Raw genomic sequence first — 14,530 nt, forward strand, 5'->3', positions numbered from 1 at the left:
CCGCTGTGAGGATGAGCTATGAAATCGCTTTTTTTCCCCTTTAGTCTTCCCGGGCTGCGAATTGGAGAGGAAAAAACCCGATCTGGTTGGGAGTTCGGAATGGAAGGATGAATACGATAATGTTTCCAGAGCTTGGCGGCCAATTGCTGGAAAAGCCAACAGGATCTGGCTTAAAAGCTTTATTTCAAATATTAGGGGAGAAGTTTCAAAGCCGCGGGAGGTCCTTAATATCCCCTTAATATCCGCTTAATATCTCCTCAATATCCCCTCTCCCCCAGCTTTGTTCAAGGGTCAACTATCATTAAACAAACAAACTTAAAAGTTGCACTTAGAATTGTATTAAAACCTCCCTATAATTAAAGTAAAAACAATGAGGCGGCTAGGCTCTGTGGCCTGAGCTTTCCTTCCTCGCTTGACCGTTAATGCCCTGTAGTAGGAATATAAAAAGTCGCGTTATAATCGCGTGCGCATTTTGCCTGCATTTCATTGATGGAGAGGCCCACCTCAGTGTGACTGTGCTCAGAGAGGAAGCAGCTTGTTCAGTCAGGTGGGATATGTGTGGGAGTCAAGCCCAAGTCTCATCAACTCTCTTACCTGTTCCAGGGAAAAGGGGAGAATGAGGGTGGTTCACATGTTTTTCAGAACCTAGTGCTTTTGAAACTTTAATGTGCGTATGAATCCTCCTAGAAATCTCTCTAACATGCAGATTCTGATGAAAAAGGTCCTGGATGGGGCCAGGGACTCTATCCTTCTAACAAACTCACAGGTTGTGTTAATGCTGCTGGTCTGATCCATGGGCCACAGCAAGGTAGATCCACTCCCTTCTGATGCAGATGAAGACACTGAAGTGGACTGGCTACAGGTCAGTCACAGAAAGTCAGAGGCCTGCAGAACTGGGACCATAGCACCCATCTCTGCTTTTCCTGTCAAGGCCACTGTGTATAATATAGTTCCTAGGCTTTGGGAAGGCAGTGCTCACAGACCCACGAAGAAATGCATCAGAACATGGTGTCTCCCATTTCTCAACTCAGAGACAGTGTATCTTAAAAAGCAAACAAATGACCAAAAACGTGAACTTAATCTCCAGAAGTAAAATATGGAAAAGATCCATGAAAGAGAATAAGCAGTTATTGGCATTCTGTTGGAGCATAACAGTTAAAGATAAAGGTAATTCATAAAGTAAGTTTTAATGAGTTTCACATTCTAATGACAATACTAATAGTGAGATGATATAAAGAAACCTGCCATCTCATTCCTAGAACTCAGTCAGGAACTTGGGACTTCACCCTCTTCCAGATTTTGTCACCTTGAGAGATAAAGAAAAAGCAAACATTTTGGGATTCTATGCTCATTCTTTTTTTTTTTTTTTTTAAATATATTTTATTGATTTTGTACAGAGAGGAAGGGAGAGAGATAGAGAGTTAGAAACATCGATGAGAGAGAGTCATCGATCAGCTACCTCTTGCACACACCCTACTGGGGATGCGCCTGCAACCAAGGTACATGCCCTTGACCGAAATCGAACCCGGGACCTTTCAGTCCGCAGGCCGACGCTCTATCCACTGAGCCAAACCGGTTTCGGCCTCTATGCTCATTCTTGTCATGATCAAAACATTTTTGATCAAATACAGTGATAATTTAATCAAGACCAGTGGGGAGTCAAAAAGACACTGACCTTGTAAGATTAAAATAGCAACTATTTCCCTGCTGGAGGCATGTCTCAGTGGTTGACCATCAACCTTTGAACCTGGAGGTCATGGTTTGATTCTCAGTTGCAGGCTCGATCCCCCATGTGGGGTATGCAGGAGGCATTTCATTATTGATGTTTCTATCTCTTTCTCCCTCTCCCTTCCTCTCTCTGAAATCAGTGAAAACATTTTTAAAATATAGCAGCAACTATTCTTTTTTTTTTTTCATCCTCACCTGAGATTATTTTTTCCATTGATTTTAAAGAGTATGGAAGGGAGAGGGAGAGACACAAGCATCAATGTGAGAGACACATCAATTGGTTGCCTCCTGCATGCTCCCTAGGGCCCAGAAATAGAGCTAGCAACAGAGGTATGTGCCCCTGATTGGAATCCAACCCTGGACCCTTCAGTTTGTGGGCCAACACTATAACCACTGAGCAAAACTGGCTAGGTAGCAGCAACTATTCTTAACCGACATATAAGTAAGGCAAAAATAATTTTAATATTTTCCCCATGATGTTCCTCAAATCTGTCATCAAAAAGGAACAAACTGAGGCTGTTACCTTATCTGGTTAATAAGAAAAACAGTTCCTGTCCTGCAGAGGTAACTGATGAGATAATGCTGCCAGCTCATTGGTTAGTAACTAGCATGGGTACCAATTTTCACAGTTGAACAAAAATTTCCCCAACAACTGGATGATGCAGGTGAGAATCCGAATGCATAATTGACCCATGTTGAGGGATTATGATGCCAATTCATTGAGAAGAGCAAGGAGGAAGATAATTGAGGTGCTGATGAGATAAGATCGTGGGATCCACATTCAACAGAACGAAGTGAGAATGAGGAGGGAGTGATAATGGTGATGGTGAAGGGTGGAGCAAGGTGCTGGCTGCTGCCCAAGTGAGGGAGTCAGATGAATCAGCCTCGGTCCCTGCCTTCCAGCTGTAAAAGTCATTCTACCTACACACCTCAGGAAACAACACAACCCAGCTAAATCCCCTCATCACTTTGTCATGACAATGGAAATGTGCATCTACCTGGCTTGTGTCTGGAAAACTGGTCAGATCCTTCACATCCCCACGTAGCTGACCCCTCCCGCTGAAGTCAGAATTCTCTAAACAGCGGACCGCTGAAGGCGATTGCATTGATTTCAGGACTGGAAGCCTCCTACCAGCTTCCAAACAGCAGCACAGAGAGGGCTCCTCATTCGTGATGTTGTATAATGCTCGATTTACTGTGGCTAACCAAACGTAGTTACAAGCCCTGAAACCCATACCCGAGAAAAACACCTGAAAGTATCATTCTGCTCCAACTCCACACTGTTGTGCCTCTGGGCTCTATACAGTGGGTGGGGTTTTGGTTTTTCTTTTCACCCCTTGGCCAAAAATGTGTCAGTGGCAGACAAATAGATTGCAGCCCTTCCCCTCCCTTCGCCCACTCTCTTCCAAAGGACATTGAAGCAGTTTGCACAAGGCTGAGAGTTGTGAAAACGGAAGTCTGGCAGTCTCTGCAGAGCCACTGAATCAGTAAGGAAACTCCCTTTGATTATCTGTCATTCTCCATTTATCTCTATTGGAAACAAGTGGATTCTCACACATGAGTGAGTTTCAATCATTCAGCAGCCCTTTATTTATTGTTAATATAAATCATTAGTCACTTCAATCAAACATTGATTGCCTGCTTGTGCAGACATTGTGTGTGCAATGAAAGTGTAAAGGACCTCTTGCTTTGGTGATACAGGCTACAAGATCCTGTGCACCCTATATTTGAAACTATGATTTCCCCCCCAATTCGTACAGTTATATGTGGAATATCTAGGGCCTTTTATTCAGAGATGATTTTGCAATTATTCTTCCCCTCACAACAGTCAAGTAGGAAAGGGCACTATCATTGTTCTGAACTTTTAGTTGTAAATTTTAGACCCAATAAAGTTATGCAAAGTAAAACAAAATAAAGAAGGCTAGAAGTAGAATTAATAATCACTCTAAAATCTCCAGATAGAAAATGCCAGGTTTCTTTCATTCACTGATTTATCACTAGGCTCTCGAGAGTCAGTATGGGATAATCTCTCTGCTTCCCCCACCCACCAACCAAGAGCTCACAGTTTATTTTTATTTTATTTATTTATTTTTATTATTTTTTAATATTCTGTACTGACCACATGCTCCTACCCCAGCAGCGGTTTGGGGAGCAGCCATTAATTTGGCCAGTTTTATTTATTTATTTATTTATTTATTTATTTATTTATTTTCCTAGTTAAGCCTAAGCCTAAGCCTAGTGAAGCCTAAGCCAAAGCCTAGTAAAGCCTAAGCCCAAGCCTAGTTAAGCCTAAGCCTAAACCCAAGCCTAACCCTAAGCCTAGTTCAGCCTAAATTTAAGCCTAATCCTGAGCCTAAGACTAGTTAAGCCTAAGCCTAGTTAAGCCTAAGCCCAAGCCTAGTTAAGCCTAAGCCTAAGCTTAAGCCTAAGCCTAGTTAAGCCTAAGGCTAAGCCTAAGCCTAAGCCTAAGCCTAGTTAAGCCTAAGCCTAAGCCTCAGCCTAAGCCTAGTTAAGCCTAAGCCTAAGCCTAAGCCTAGTTAAGCCTAAGCTTAAGCTTAGTTAAGTCTAAGCTTAAGGCTAGTTAAGCCTAAGCCTAAACCTAGGTAAACCTAAGCCAAAGCCTAGTTAAGCCTAAGCCTAAGCCTAGTTAAGCCTAAGCCTAAGCCTAAGTCTAAGCCTAAGCCTAATCCTAGTTAAGCCTAAGCCTAGTTAAGCCTAAGACTAAGCCTAAGCCTAGTTAAGCCTAAGACTAAGCCTAAGCCTAGTTAAGCCTAAGCCTAAGCCTAGTTAAGCCTAAACCTAAGCCTAATCCTGAGCCTAAGACTAGTAAGGCCTAAGCCTAAGCCTAGTTAAGCCTAAACCTAAGCCTAATCCTGAGCCTAAGACTAGTTAAGCCTAAGCCTAGTTAAGCCTAAGCCCAAGCCTAGTTAAGCCTAAGCCTAAGCTTAAGCCTAAGCCTAGTTAAGCCTAAACCTAAGCCTAAGCCTAAACCTAAGCCTAAGCCTAGTTAAGCCTAAGCCTAAGCCTAGTTAAGCCTAAGCCTAAGCCTAGCTAAGCCTAAGCCTAAGCCTAAGCCTAGTTAAGCCTAAGCCTAGTTAAGCCTAAGCCCAAGCCTAGTTAAGCCTACGACTAAACTTAAGCCTAAGTCTAAGCCTAGTTAAGCCTAAGCCTAAGCCTAGTTAAGCCTAAGCCTAAACTTAAGCCTAAGCCTAGTTAAGCCTAAGCCTAAGCCTAGTTAAGCCTAAGCCTAGTTAAGCCTAAGCCCAAGCCTAGTTAAGCCTAAGCCTAAGCTTAAGCCTAAGCCTAGTTAAGCCTAAGTCTAAGCCTAGTTAAGCCTAAGCCTAAGCCTAGTTAAGCCTAAGCCTAAGCCTAAGCCTAGTTAAGCCTAAGCCTAGTTAAGCCTAAGCCTAAGCCTAGTTAAGCCTAAGCCCAAGCCTAGTTAAGCCTAAGCCTAAGCTTAAGCCTAAGCCTAATTAAGCCTAAGATTAAGCCTAAGCCTAGTTAAGCCTAAGCCAAAGCCTAGTTAAGCCTAAGCCTAAGCCTAGTTAAGCCTAAGCCTAAGCCTAAGTCTAAGCCTAAGCCTAATCCTAGTTAAGCCTAAGCCTAGTTAAGCCTAAGACTAAGCCTAAGCCTAGTTAAGCCTAAGCCTAAGCCTAGTTAAGCCTAAACCTAAGCCTAATCCTGAGCCTAAGACTAGTAAGGCCTAAGCCTAAGCCCAGTTAAGCCTAAACCTAAGCCTAATCCTGAGCCTAAGACTAGTTAAGCCTAAGCCTAGTTAAGCCTAAGCCCAAGCCTAGTTAAGCCTAAGCCTAAGCTTAAGCCTAAGCCTAGTTAAGCCTAAACCTAAGCCTAAGCCTAAACCTAAGCCTAAGCCTAGTTAAGCCTAAGCCTAAGCCTAGTTAAGCCTAAGCCTAAGCCTAAGCCTAAGCCTAGTTAAGCCAAAGCCTAGTTAAGCCTAAGCCCAAGCCTAGTTAAGCATACGACTAAACTTAAGCCTAAGTCTAAGCCTAGTTAAGCCTAAGCCTAAGCCTAGTTAAGCCTAAGCCTAAACTTAAGCCTAAGCCTAGTTAAGCCTAAGCCTAAGCCTAGTTAAGCCTAAGCCTAGTTAAGCCTAAGCCCAAGCCTAGTTAAGCCTAAGCCTAAGCTTAAGCCTAAGCCTAGTTAAGCCTAAGTCTAAGCCTAGTTAAGCCTAAGCCTAAGCCTAGTTAAGCCTAAGCCTAAGCCTAAGCCTAGTTAAGCCTAAGCCTAGTTAAGCCTAAGCCTAGTTAAGCTTAAGCCCAAGCCTAGTTAAGCCTAAGCCTAGTTAAGCCTAAGATTAAGCCTAAACCTAGTTAAGCCTAAGCCTAAGCCTAATTAAGCCTAAGATTAAGCCTAAGCCTAGTTAAGCCTAAGCCTAAGCCTAGTTAAGCCTAAGCCTAGTTAAGCCTAAGCCTAAGCCTAAGCCAAGTTAAGCCTAAGCCTAAGCCTATGCCTAAGCCTAGTTAAGCCCAATCCTAGTTAAGCCTAAGCCTGTCTAGTTAAGCCTAAGCCTAAGCCTAAGCCTAGTTAAGCCTAAGCCTAGTTAAGCCTAAGCCTAAGCCTAAGCCAAGTTAAGCCTAAGCCTAAGCCTATGCCTAAGCCTAGTTAAGCCCAAGCCTAGTTAAGCCTAAGCCTGTCTAGTTAAGCCTAAGCCTAAGCCTAAGCCTAGTTAAGCCTAAGCCTAAGCCTAAGTCTAAGCCTAGTTAAGCCTAAGCTTAAGTCTAATCCTGAGCCTAAGACTAGTTAAGCCTAAGCCTAGTTAAGCCTAAGCCCAAACCTAGTTAAGCCTAAGCCAAAACTTAAGCCTAAGCCAAAACTTAAGCCTAAGCCTAAGCCTAGTTAAGCCTAAGCCTAGTTAAGCCTAAGACTAAGCCTAGTTAAGCCTAAGCCAAAACTTAAGCCTAAGCCTAGTTAAGCCTAAGCCTAGTTAAGCCTAAGACTAAGCCTAGTTAAGCCTAAGCCTAAGCCTAAGCCTAGTTAAGCCTAAGCCTAGTTAAGCCTAAGCCTAGTTAAGCCTAAGCCTAAGCCTAGTTAAGCCTAAGCCTAAACCTAAGCCTAGTTAAGCCTAAGCCTAAGCCTAAGCCTAAGCCTAAGCCTAGTTAAGCCTAAGTCTAAGCCTAGTTAAGCCTAAGCCTAAGCCTAGTTAAGCCTAAGATTAAGCCTAAACCTAGTTAAGCCTAAGCCTAAGCCTAATTAAGCCTAAAATTAAGCCTAAGCCTAGTTAAGCCTAGGCCTAAGCCTACTTAAGCCTAAGCCTAGTTAAGCCTAAGCCTAAGCCTAAGCCAAGTTAAGCCTAAGCCTAAGCCTATGCCTAAGCCTAGTTAAGCCCAAGCCTAGTTAAGCCTAAGCCTAAGCCTAAGCCTAAGCCAAGTTAAGCCTAAGCCTAAGCCTATGCCTAAGCCTAGTTAAGCCCAAGCCTAGTTAAGCCTAAGCCTAAGCCTAACCCAAGCCTAAGCCTAGTTAAGCCTAAGCCTAAGCCTGTCTAGTTAAGCCTAAGCCTAAGCCTAAGCCTAGTTAAGCCTAAGCCTATCCCAAGCCTAAGCCTAGTTAAGCCTAAGCCTAAGCCTGTCTAGTTAGGCCTAAGCCTAAGTCTGGTTAAGCCTAAGCCTAAGCCAAGTTAAGCCTAAGTCTAAGCCTAAGCCTAGTTAAGCCTAAGCCCAAGCCTAGTTAAGCCTAAGCCTACGCCTAGTTAAGCCTAAGCCTAAGCCTAGTTAATCCTAAACCTAAGCCTAGTTAAGCCTAAGCCTAAACCTAGTTAAGCCTAAGCCTAAGCCTAACCCAAGCCTAAGCCTAGTTAAGCCTAAGCCTAAGCCTGTCTAGTTAAGCCTAAACCTAAGCCTAAACCTAGTTAAGCCTAAGCCTAAGCCTAGTTAAGCCTAAGCCTAAGCCTAGTTAAGCCTAAGCCTAAGCCTAGTTAAGCCTAAGCCTATGCCTAGTTAAGCCTAAGCCTAAGCCTAGTTAATCCTAAACCTAAGCCTAGTTAAGCCTAAGCCTAAGCCTAGTTAAGCCTAGTTAAGCCTAAGCCTAAGCCTAGTTAATCCTAAACCTAAGCCTAGTTAAGCCTAAGCCTAAGCCTAGTTAAGCCTAGTTAAGCCTAAGCCTAAGCCTAACCCAAGCCTAAGCCTAGTTAAGCCTAAGCCTAAGCCTGTCTAGTTAAGCCTAAGCCTAAGCCCAAGCCTAGTTAAGCCTAAGCCTAAGCCTAAGCCTAAGCCAAGTTAAGCCTAAGCCTAAGCCTATGCCTAAGCCTAGTTAAGCCCAAGCCTAGTTAAGCCTAAGCCTAAGCCTAACCCAAGCCTAAGCCTAGTTAAGCCTAAGCCTAAGCCTGTCTAGTTAAGCCTAAGCCTAAGCCTAAGCCTAGTTAAGCCTAAGCCTATCCCAAGCCTAAGCCTAGTTAAGCCTAAGCCTAAGCCTGTCTAGTTAGGCCTAAGCCTAAGTCTGGTTAAGCCTAAGCCTAAGCCAAGTTAAGCCTAAGTCTAAGCCTAAGCCTAGTTAAGCCTAAGCCCAAGCCTAGTTAAGCCTAAGCCTACGCCTAGTTAAGCCTAAGCCTAAGCCTAGTTAATCCTAAACCTAAGCCTAGTTAAGCCTAAGCCTAAACCTAGTTAAGCCTAAGCCTAAGCCTAACCCAAGCCTAAGCCTAGTTAAGCCTAAGCCTAAGCCTGTCTAGTTAAGCCTAAACCTAAGCCTAAACCTAGTTAAGCCTAAGCCTAAGCCTAGTTAAGCCTAAGCCTAAGCCTAGTTAAGCCTAAGCCTAAGCCTAGTTAAGCCTAAGCCTATGCCTAGTTAAGCCTAAGCCTAAGCCTAGTTAATCCTAAACCTAAGCCTAGTTAAGCCTAAGCCTAAGCCTAGTTAAGCCTAGTTAAGCCTAAGCCTAAGCCTAACCCAAGCCTAAGCCTAGTTAAGCCTAAGCCTAAGCCTGTCTAGTTAAGCCTAAGCCTAAGCCTAAGCCTAGTTAAGCCTAAGCCTAAGCCTAAGCCTAGTTAAGCCTAAACCTAAGCCTAGTTAAGCCTAAGCCTATGCCTAGTTAAGCCTAAGCCTAAGCCTAGTTAATCCTAAACCTAAGCCTAGTTAAGCCTAAGCCTAAGCCTAGTTAAGCCTAGTTAAGCCTAAGCCTAAGCCTAACCCAAGCCTAAGCCTAGTTAAGCCTAAGCCTGTCTAGTTAAGCCTAAGCCTAAGCCTAGTTAAGCCTAAGCCTAAGCCTAGTTAAGCCTAAACCTAAGCCTAAGCCTAGTTAAGTCTAAGCCTAAGCCTATCCCAAGCCTAAGCCTAGTTAAGCCTAAGCCTCAGCCTGTCTAGTTAAGCCTAAGCCTAAGCCTGGTTAAGCCTAAGCCTAAGCCTAGTTAAGCCTAAGCCCAGTTAAGCCTAAGCCTAAACCCAGTTAAGCCTAAACCTAAGCCTAGTTAAGCCTAAGCCTAAGCCCAGTTAAGCCTAAGCCTAAGCCTAAGCCTAAGCCTAAGCCTAAGCCTAGTTAAACCTAAGCCTAGTTAAGCCTAAGCCTAAATTAAAAAAAATTAGGCTTAGGCTTAGGCTTAACTAGGTTTAGGTTTAACTAGACTTAGGTTTAGGCTTAACTGGGCTTAGGCTTAGGCTGAGCTCACAGTTTAGTAGTCATTGCCCGATAGAGGAACTCCTCCAAGGTTAAATACTCAGGTCAGTGGTGGATCCATGAACTATATACCAATTAGACCCTACTCTGCCAGAAAGGCCTTCTGACCACTGGGATTTTATTTTTTTTTGTCTCTAAATGCGACCCCTCCACTTAAATTACTCTAGCAAATTTATTAGTGTTAGTGTGTCAACTTGGATGGTGAGGGAATAGGGAAATGTGAAGAAAGTGTAACCCAATGGCTCAGTGGTTTAGTGTCCACCTATGAACCAGGAGGTCATGGTTCGATTCCCAGTCAGGGAATATGGCTATGTTGCAGGCTCAATCCTCAGTGTAGGGCTGCAAGAGCCAGCCGATCAATGATTCTCTCTCATCATTGATCTATCTCACCCTCCCTTCCTCTTTGAAATAAATAAAAAGTGTTTTTAAAATTAAAAAAAAGAAAAGAATTGTGCTAGCCTCGGAGAGGTGATTCTCAGAGCATGGGGGGACCAATTTCTATTTATGTGAAGACTGTGATAGAGAAGGGAGAGAAGATTGTTCTGAGTAGAGACAAGGCAAGCAGAACTAGAACAAATGGGGAGAAACTACAGAGTCACAATTTTAGGTTCAATTTGTTTGAAACTTCTTGTAGTCAGAGTGGTTCAAAATGAAATAGACAGCTTCTAAGGTAGTGAGCTCCCTGCCACCAGAGGTGTTCAAGCAATGGCTAGTTAACCAAGTGTCAGTGTGTTCTAAAGCAAGTTCATGCTTCAAAGTGGGTATTGGAATAGAGGACCATTAAGGTGGTCAACAGACTGCTTACCCTAAATCTGAAATAACAGGAACAATGATGGTTTCAGGAAGGGTGCCTTGACTGGCAATAGTAGGGCAATATCTTCATCATGTAACTTGGGGAGAAGACTCCATGTCCTCTCTGTCATGTGAGGGTTGAGGGCACTGTGAACTACTATCTAGCAAATTTAATAATAATTAGTTACAATACTATCATTATAAATGGAAATGTTATGATCTAAGTTTTCTATATCAAAGCTAACCATGCAGGGATAGTGATTTCTCCTCCTTCCACCTTCTTTACTGGCCATTGCTCCTGGTGGCACTGATGGGAAAGGCTCACTTGCAAAGCTCGTGATCTCACCACTCATGATTTCCTTCTCATGCCTTTGCATTTCTGTCTGGGCCTTATTCAGGTGGCATACATTCCTAGTCAGCAGCTCATGAAAGGAGGGACCTCATGGCTTCATGGCAAGCAACGATCAGGGTGAGAAAATTTCTGGAGGCGTGAGTCACAGGGTGACCTCTGGAGTTTGTAGACATCTGACTTGTCTATTGTTCCTCTCTCACTCCTGCAATGTTTTTGTCATGGCCTCTGTTTTGAGTTGTATCATGTCTCTCAAAAAGATAGGTTCCAGTCCTAACCCCAGGTACCCATGGATGTGACCTTATTTGGAAATTGAGTCTTTGCCGATGTAACCAAGTAAAGGTGAGGTCATACTGAATTACAGTAGGCCATAATGCAATGATAGATATCCTTATCAGAAGATACAATTTTGGACACATGCAAAGAAGGCACAGGGGGGAACACCATGTGAGGATGGAGACAGAGATTACAGTGATATGTCTGCAAGTTAAGGATTGCAGACAACCAACACAAGCTGAGAAGAGGCAAGGAAGCATGCTTCTTTCTTCCAGCTTCCAGAATTGTGAGGGGGGTGGGGGGAGAAAATCTGTTGTTTTAAGCCATGCTGTTTATGGTAATTTGTTATGGCAGCCCTAGGAAACCAAAACAGCCTTCTGTGATCTTAGAACTCAAAGGGAGTTGCTTAGCCCACAAATCGGAAGGTGAGGGCCCAGAGAGGGGCAACATCTTGCTCTGAGACCCTCAGTGAGTCAGGCTGGGATGTGGGTGTCTGGGCTCTGGTTGTGTTCATGGCACATCCCTGTTCAGATGCCTACAATGACTCATCACAATTCTAGAGACACTCCTTCCTGCTACTCAAAGCCCTTGGGACTCAGGCCCCAACCTGACTCCAACACAAAGAACTTAGGTTTTGGAGATCTTGGGCAAGTTTCATAACTCTCTCAAACTCAGTCCATTTCCTCTGCAAAATGAAGAGAATATTATGGACCTCACAACACTCTTATGAAGAAGAAACATCCAGCTGTATCCAAAGCACTTAGCACAGTGTCAGACACATAGTAGGTGCCAAACATGCTTGAGTTCCCTGCTCTTGCCATAATCATAAATGTTCAGCACTAGCCATCATTTTTGTGAGCCATTTTCTCCTCGTCTTCTTTCTTCTGTTGCTGTCCATAGCAACCTGCGCCTCCTTCAATGAAGCATGAAGCTCATCCCCTCCTTGATGAGACCCTCATCTCTTCACTGTTTGACTAGAAGTTATTTTTCCTTTTAACCCCCCCAGAGTGACTTGTGATAACTCACACTTCATTATTGCACCTATGTTTCATCCCCTGCAGCATACCCAACATACCTCCTCCAGTCCACTCTGAATCAGTGAGTATCCTATATAATAATCCTATATAATGAAAGGCTAATATGCAAATAGACTGAATGGTGGAACAACTGAACAACTAGTCGCTCTGACCACCAGGGGGCGTGCACAGAACATGATGGGCCCCAGCTGCGGTGGATAGTGGAGCAGGCGAGGGGGGGCACCAGACTAAGGCAGGGCACCAGTCGCTATCATCTGGTGAGCCTCTGGTGGTTACTGAAAATTATTTGCTTCCATGCTACAGTCCCGCCTGGCACTCATACCTGCTGCCCTGCTCACACCTGAAGCCGGCTCTGGAGCAGCCACTCACACCACTGTCAGTGCCCAGCACGGGTCCCAATTACTCGGTGCCATCAGTGAGTGCAAGCAGTGGCTGCTTCTTCACCTCCCCCTGCTCCTGAGGGGCAATTGGAGCAGCAGTTGCTGTTTGCATCCACTAATGGCACTGGTTCCACTTGCACTCACTGCTGGCTCTGGCCCAATCACTCCATGTCATCAGTCAGTGGGTGCTAGTGGGGCCAGTGCCATTAGTGCATGGGAGCAGGGGCGGCGGGAGCGGGGCTGCCAGCAGACAGGGAACTGGGGGTTGCAGTGGGAGGGGCCAGGAAGGGGCATGGAGAATGGGCCGAGAACTGCCCCTGTGCTACCACAACCTCTTGGCCCACAGTTTCTTTCAAGGTGCACAAATTTTTGCATTGAGCCCCTAGTTGGATTATAACCACCTTAAGAGTGAGACCATGTGCATAACCCCAGCGTCCAATTTACCATGCACATGTAATTTTATTGGTACTTCTTTATACTATTTCCTGAAAAATGAGAACTGCTACAACTCTGTTTTTGAAGTGAAAACCCCAGAGAGGTCAAGGGTCACTGGGCAGAGCAGAGGAACCCAATGGGCCACCATACTCTCCTGAATCTGAGCATGATCTTGATTACTAGGGGACCAAAGTCTGAGCATAATCATGAAAGCCATGCTAGACTCTAACCCAAGCATGTCAAACTCAAAGGCTAACACTGGCCAAATAAACAAGGTTTAAGTTTATGTGGACTGCAAAAAAACAAAAGCTTCACCAAACAAGTTAGTATAAAACTAATGATGTGGCAGTCGACTGCTAAAATATTCGCTGCTAGTATTAGCGGAGAGAAATGGTGTGCCTGCGCATAAGGTGCATAAGGGAAATGAATGTAACCTGATTATAGTAATCAGTCATTAGCGAGCGTTGTAATTTGTTATTACTAATTATGTATAACAGGATATTGCAAAAATTAAGTTACAAAATGTTTATTAAAACATTTCTTACATACTGTTATATTGGCTGGCTGGGCTGAAAAAATATTTGTTGTGGGTTGCATGCGGCGTGCAAGTTTGACATGCTTGCTCTAACCTCTTCGGTGGCAGTGAGAGCCAGCACCAAGGGGACTTTTGATTAAGGGCCTAGAGAGTGACAGCTCAGTCAGGTCACAGGGAGAAGGATGTTTGCTTGATGAGGGCTGTTCTGGTCCAGTTCACCCAATGAACTCATAAGCTCCTTCATAAAAGGAGAAAGTGGAGAATGTTTGTTCTTCATATTTATGTGTTTAAAAGCCTCTGGCTTTCTGTTTGGCTGAAGAAAAGTGCCCTGAATTTAGATTCAGGTTACATGGTCCTACTCTTGTTATGACACTGCCCCTCAGGGCCTCAGTTTCCTCATCCATAAAACCTGAGAGGAGGGGTTGTTTGAAGAGATAGGCAGTCAGAACTCCTCCAGTTCTGATCATCTGTGTTTAAGTTAGTCTGATTGCTGTGAAAATAAACACATGGTTCTTGTTCATCCCACAAACATTTATGGTACACTGACTAGGGAGGCATTGTTGCTACCATGTTTCCCCGAAAATAAGACATCCTCCGAAAATAAGTCCTAGCGCATGGAAAGATAAGACATCCCCTGAAAATAAGACCTAGCGCAACTTTGGGAGAAAAAATTAATATAAGACACTATCTTATTTTTGGGGAAACAGGGTAGTAACTGAAGGGGCAGAGGGTGAACTAAATACAGTCACTTTCCTAAAGGAGCTCACAGTTTAGTGAGGGAGGCAGGCAGTTAAAGATAATGTCAGTGAGACAAGAGCAGTGTTACGCCCAGACTTCATGATCCCCAAGGACCACCAGGGAGCCGAGTCCGATGCAATAAACAAAAGAGCCTTTTCCATGCTAGCATGGGCTCTGTCCCACTCACGCCGGCAGCATGGCGGAAGAGAGAGCGAATTTCACCCAGTCCAGGGGTTTTACTCAGGTCGGTGGTGATGTCACTGCCTCGGCTAACCCTGATTGGTTGGGTGAGGGCTAGGGTTCAATTACAGAATGGAGGATAACTCCGCCCTGCCCTTTCAAGCAGCAGTACAGATAGATACCCACAAGGGAGGGTGGAGAAGTTAGGGAGGCGAGGCACTTTTCTGGAGAAGTTAGTACCTGAGGTGGTTCTTTAAGATGAGTAGGGTTCAGCCCGGAGAAGTGGCGGAAGAAGGTCATCCAGTTAGACAGAACCTCATAAGAATGGCTGGAAGACAAGAAACAAGTCTTATGAGCATGGTCAGAAGCACAGGCCATTCTTCCTCGCTGGAGCAGGAATTACAAGGCTAGAAGTGGTGAATGAGGCTGGAGAGGTAGGCAGGTGCCAGATCTGAAAAT

The sequence above is a fragment of the Pipistrellus hanaki genome, assembly GCF_964339955.1.
Source record: "Pipistrellus hanaki genome assembly, chromosome: 2".
In the NCBI taxonomy this organism is placed as follows: Eukaryota; Metazoa; Chordata; class Mammalia; order Chiroptera; family Vespertilionidae; genus Pipistrellus; species Pipistrellus hanaki.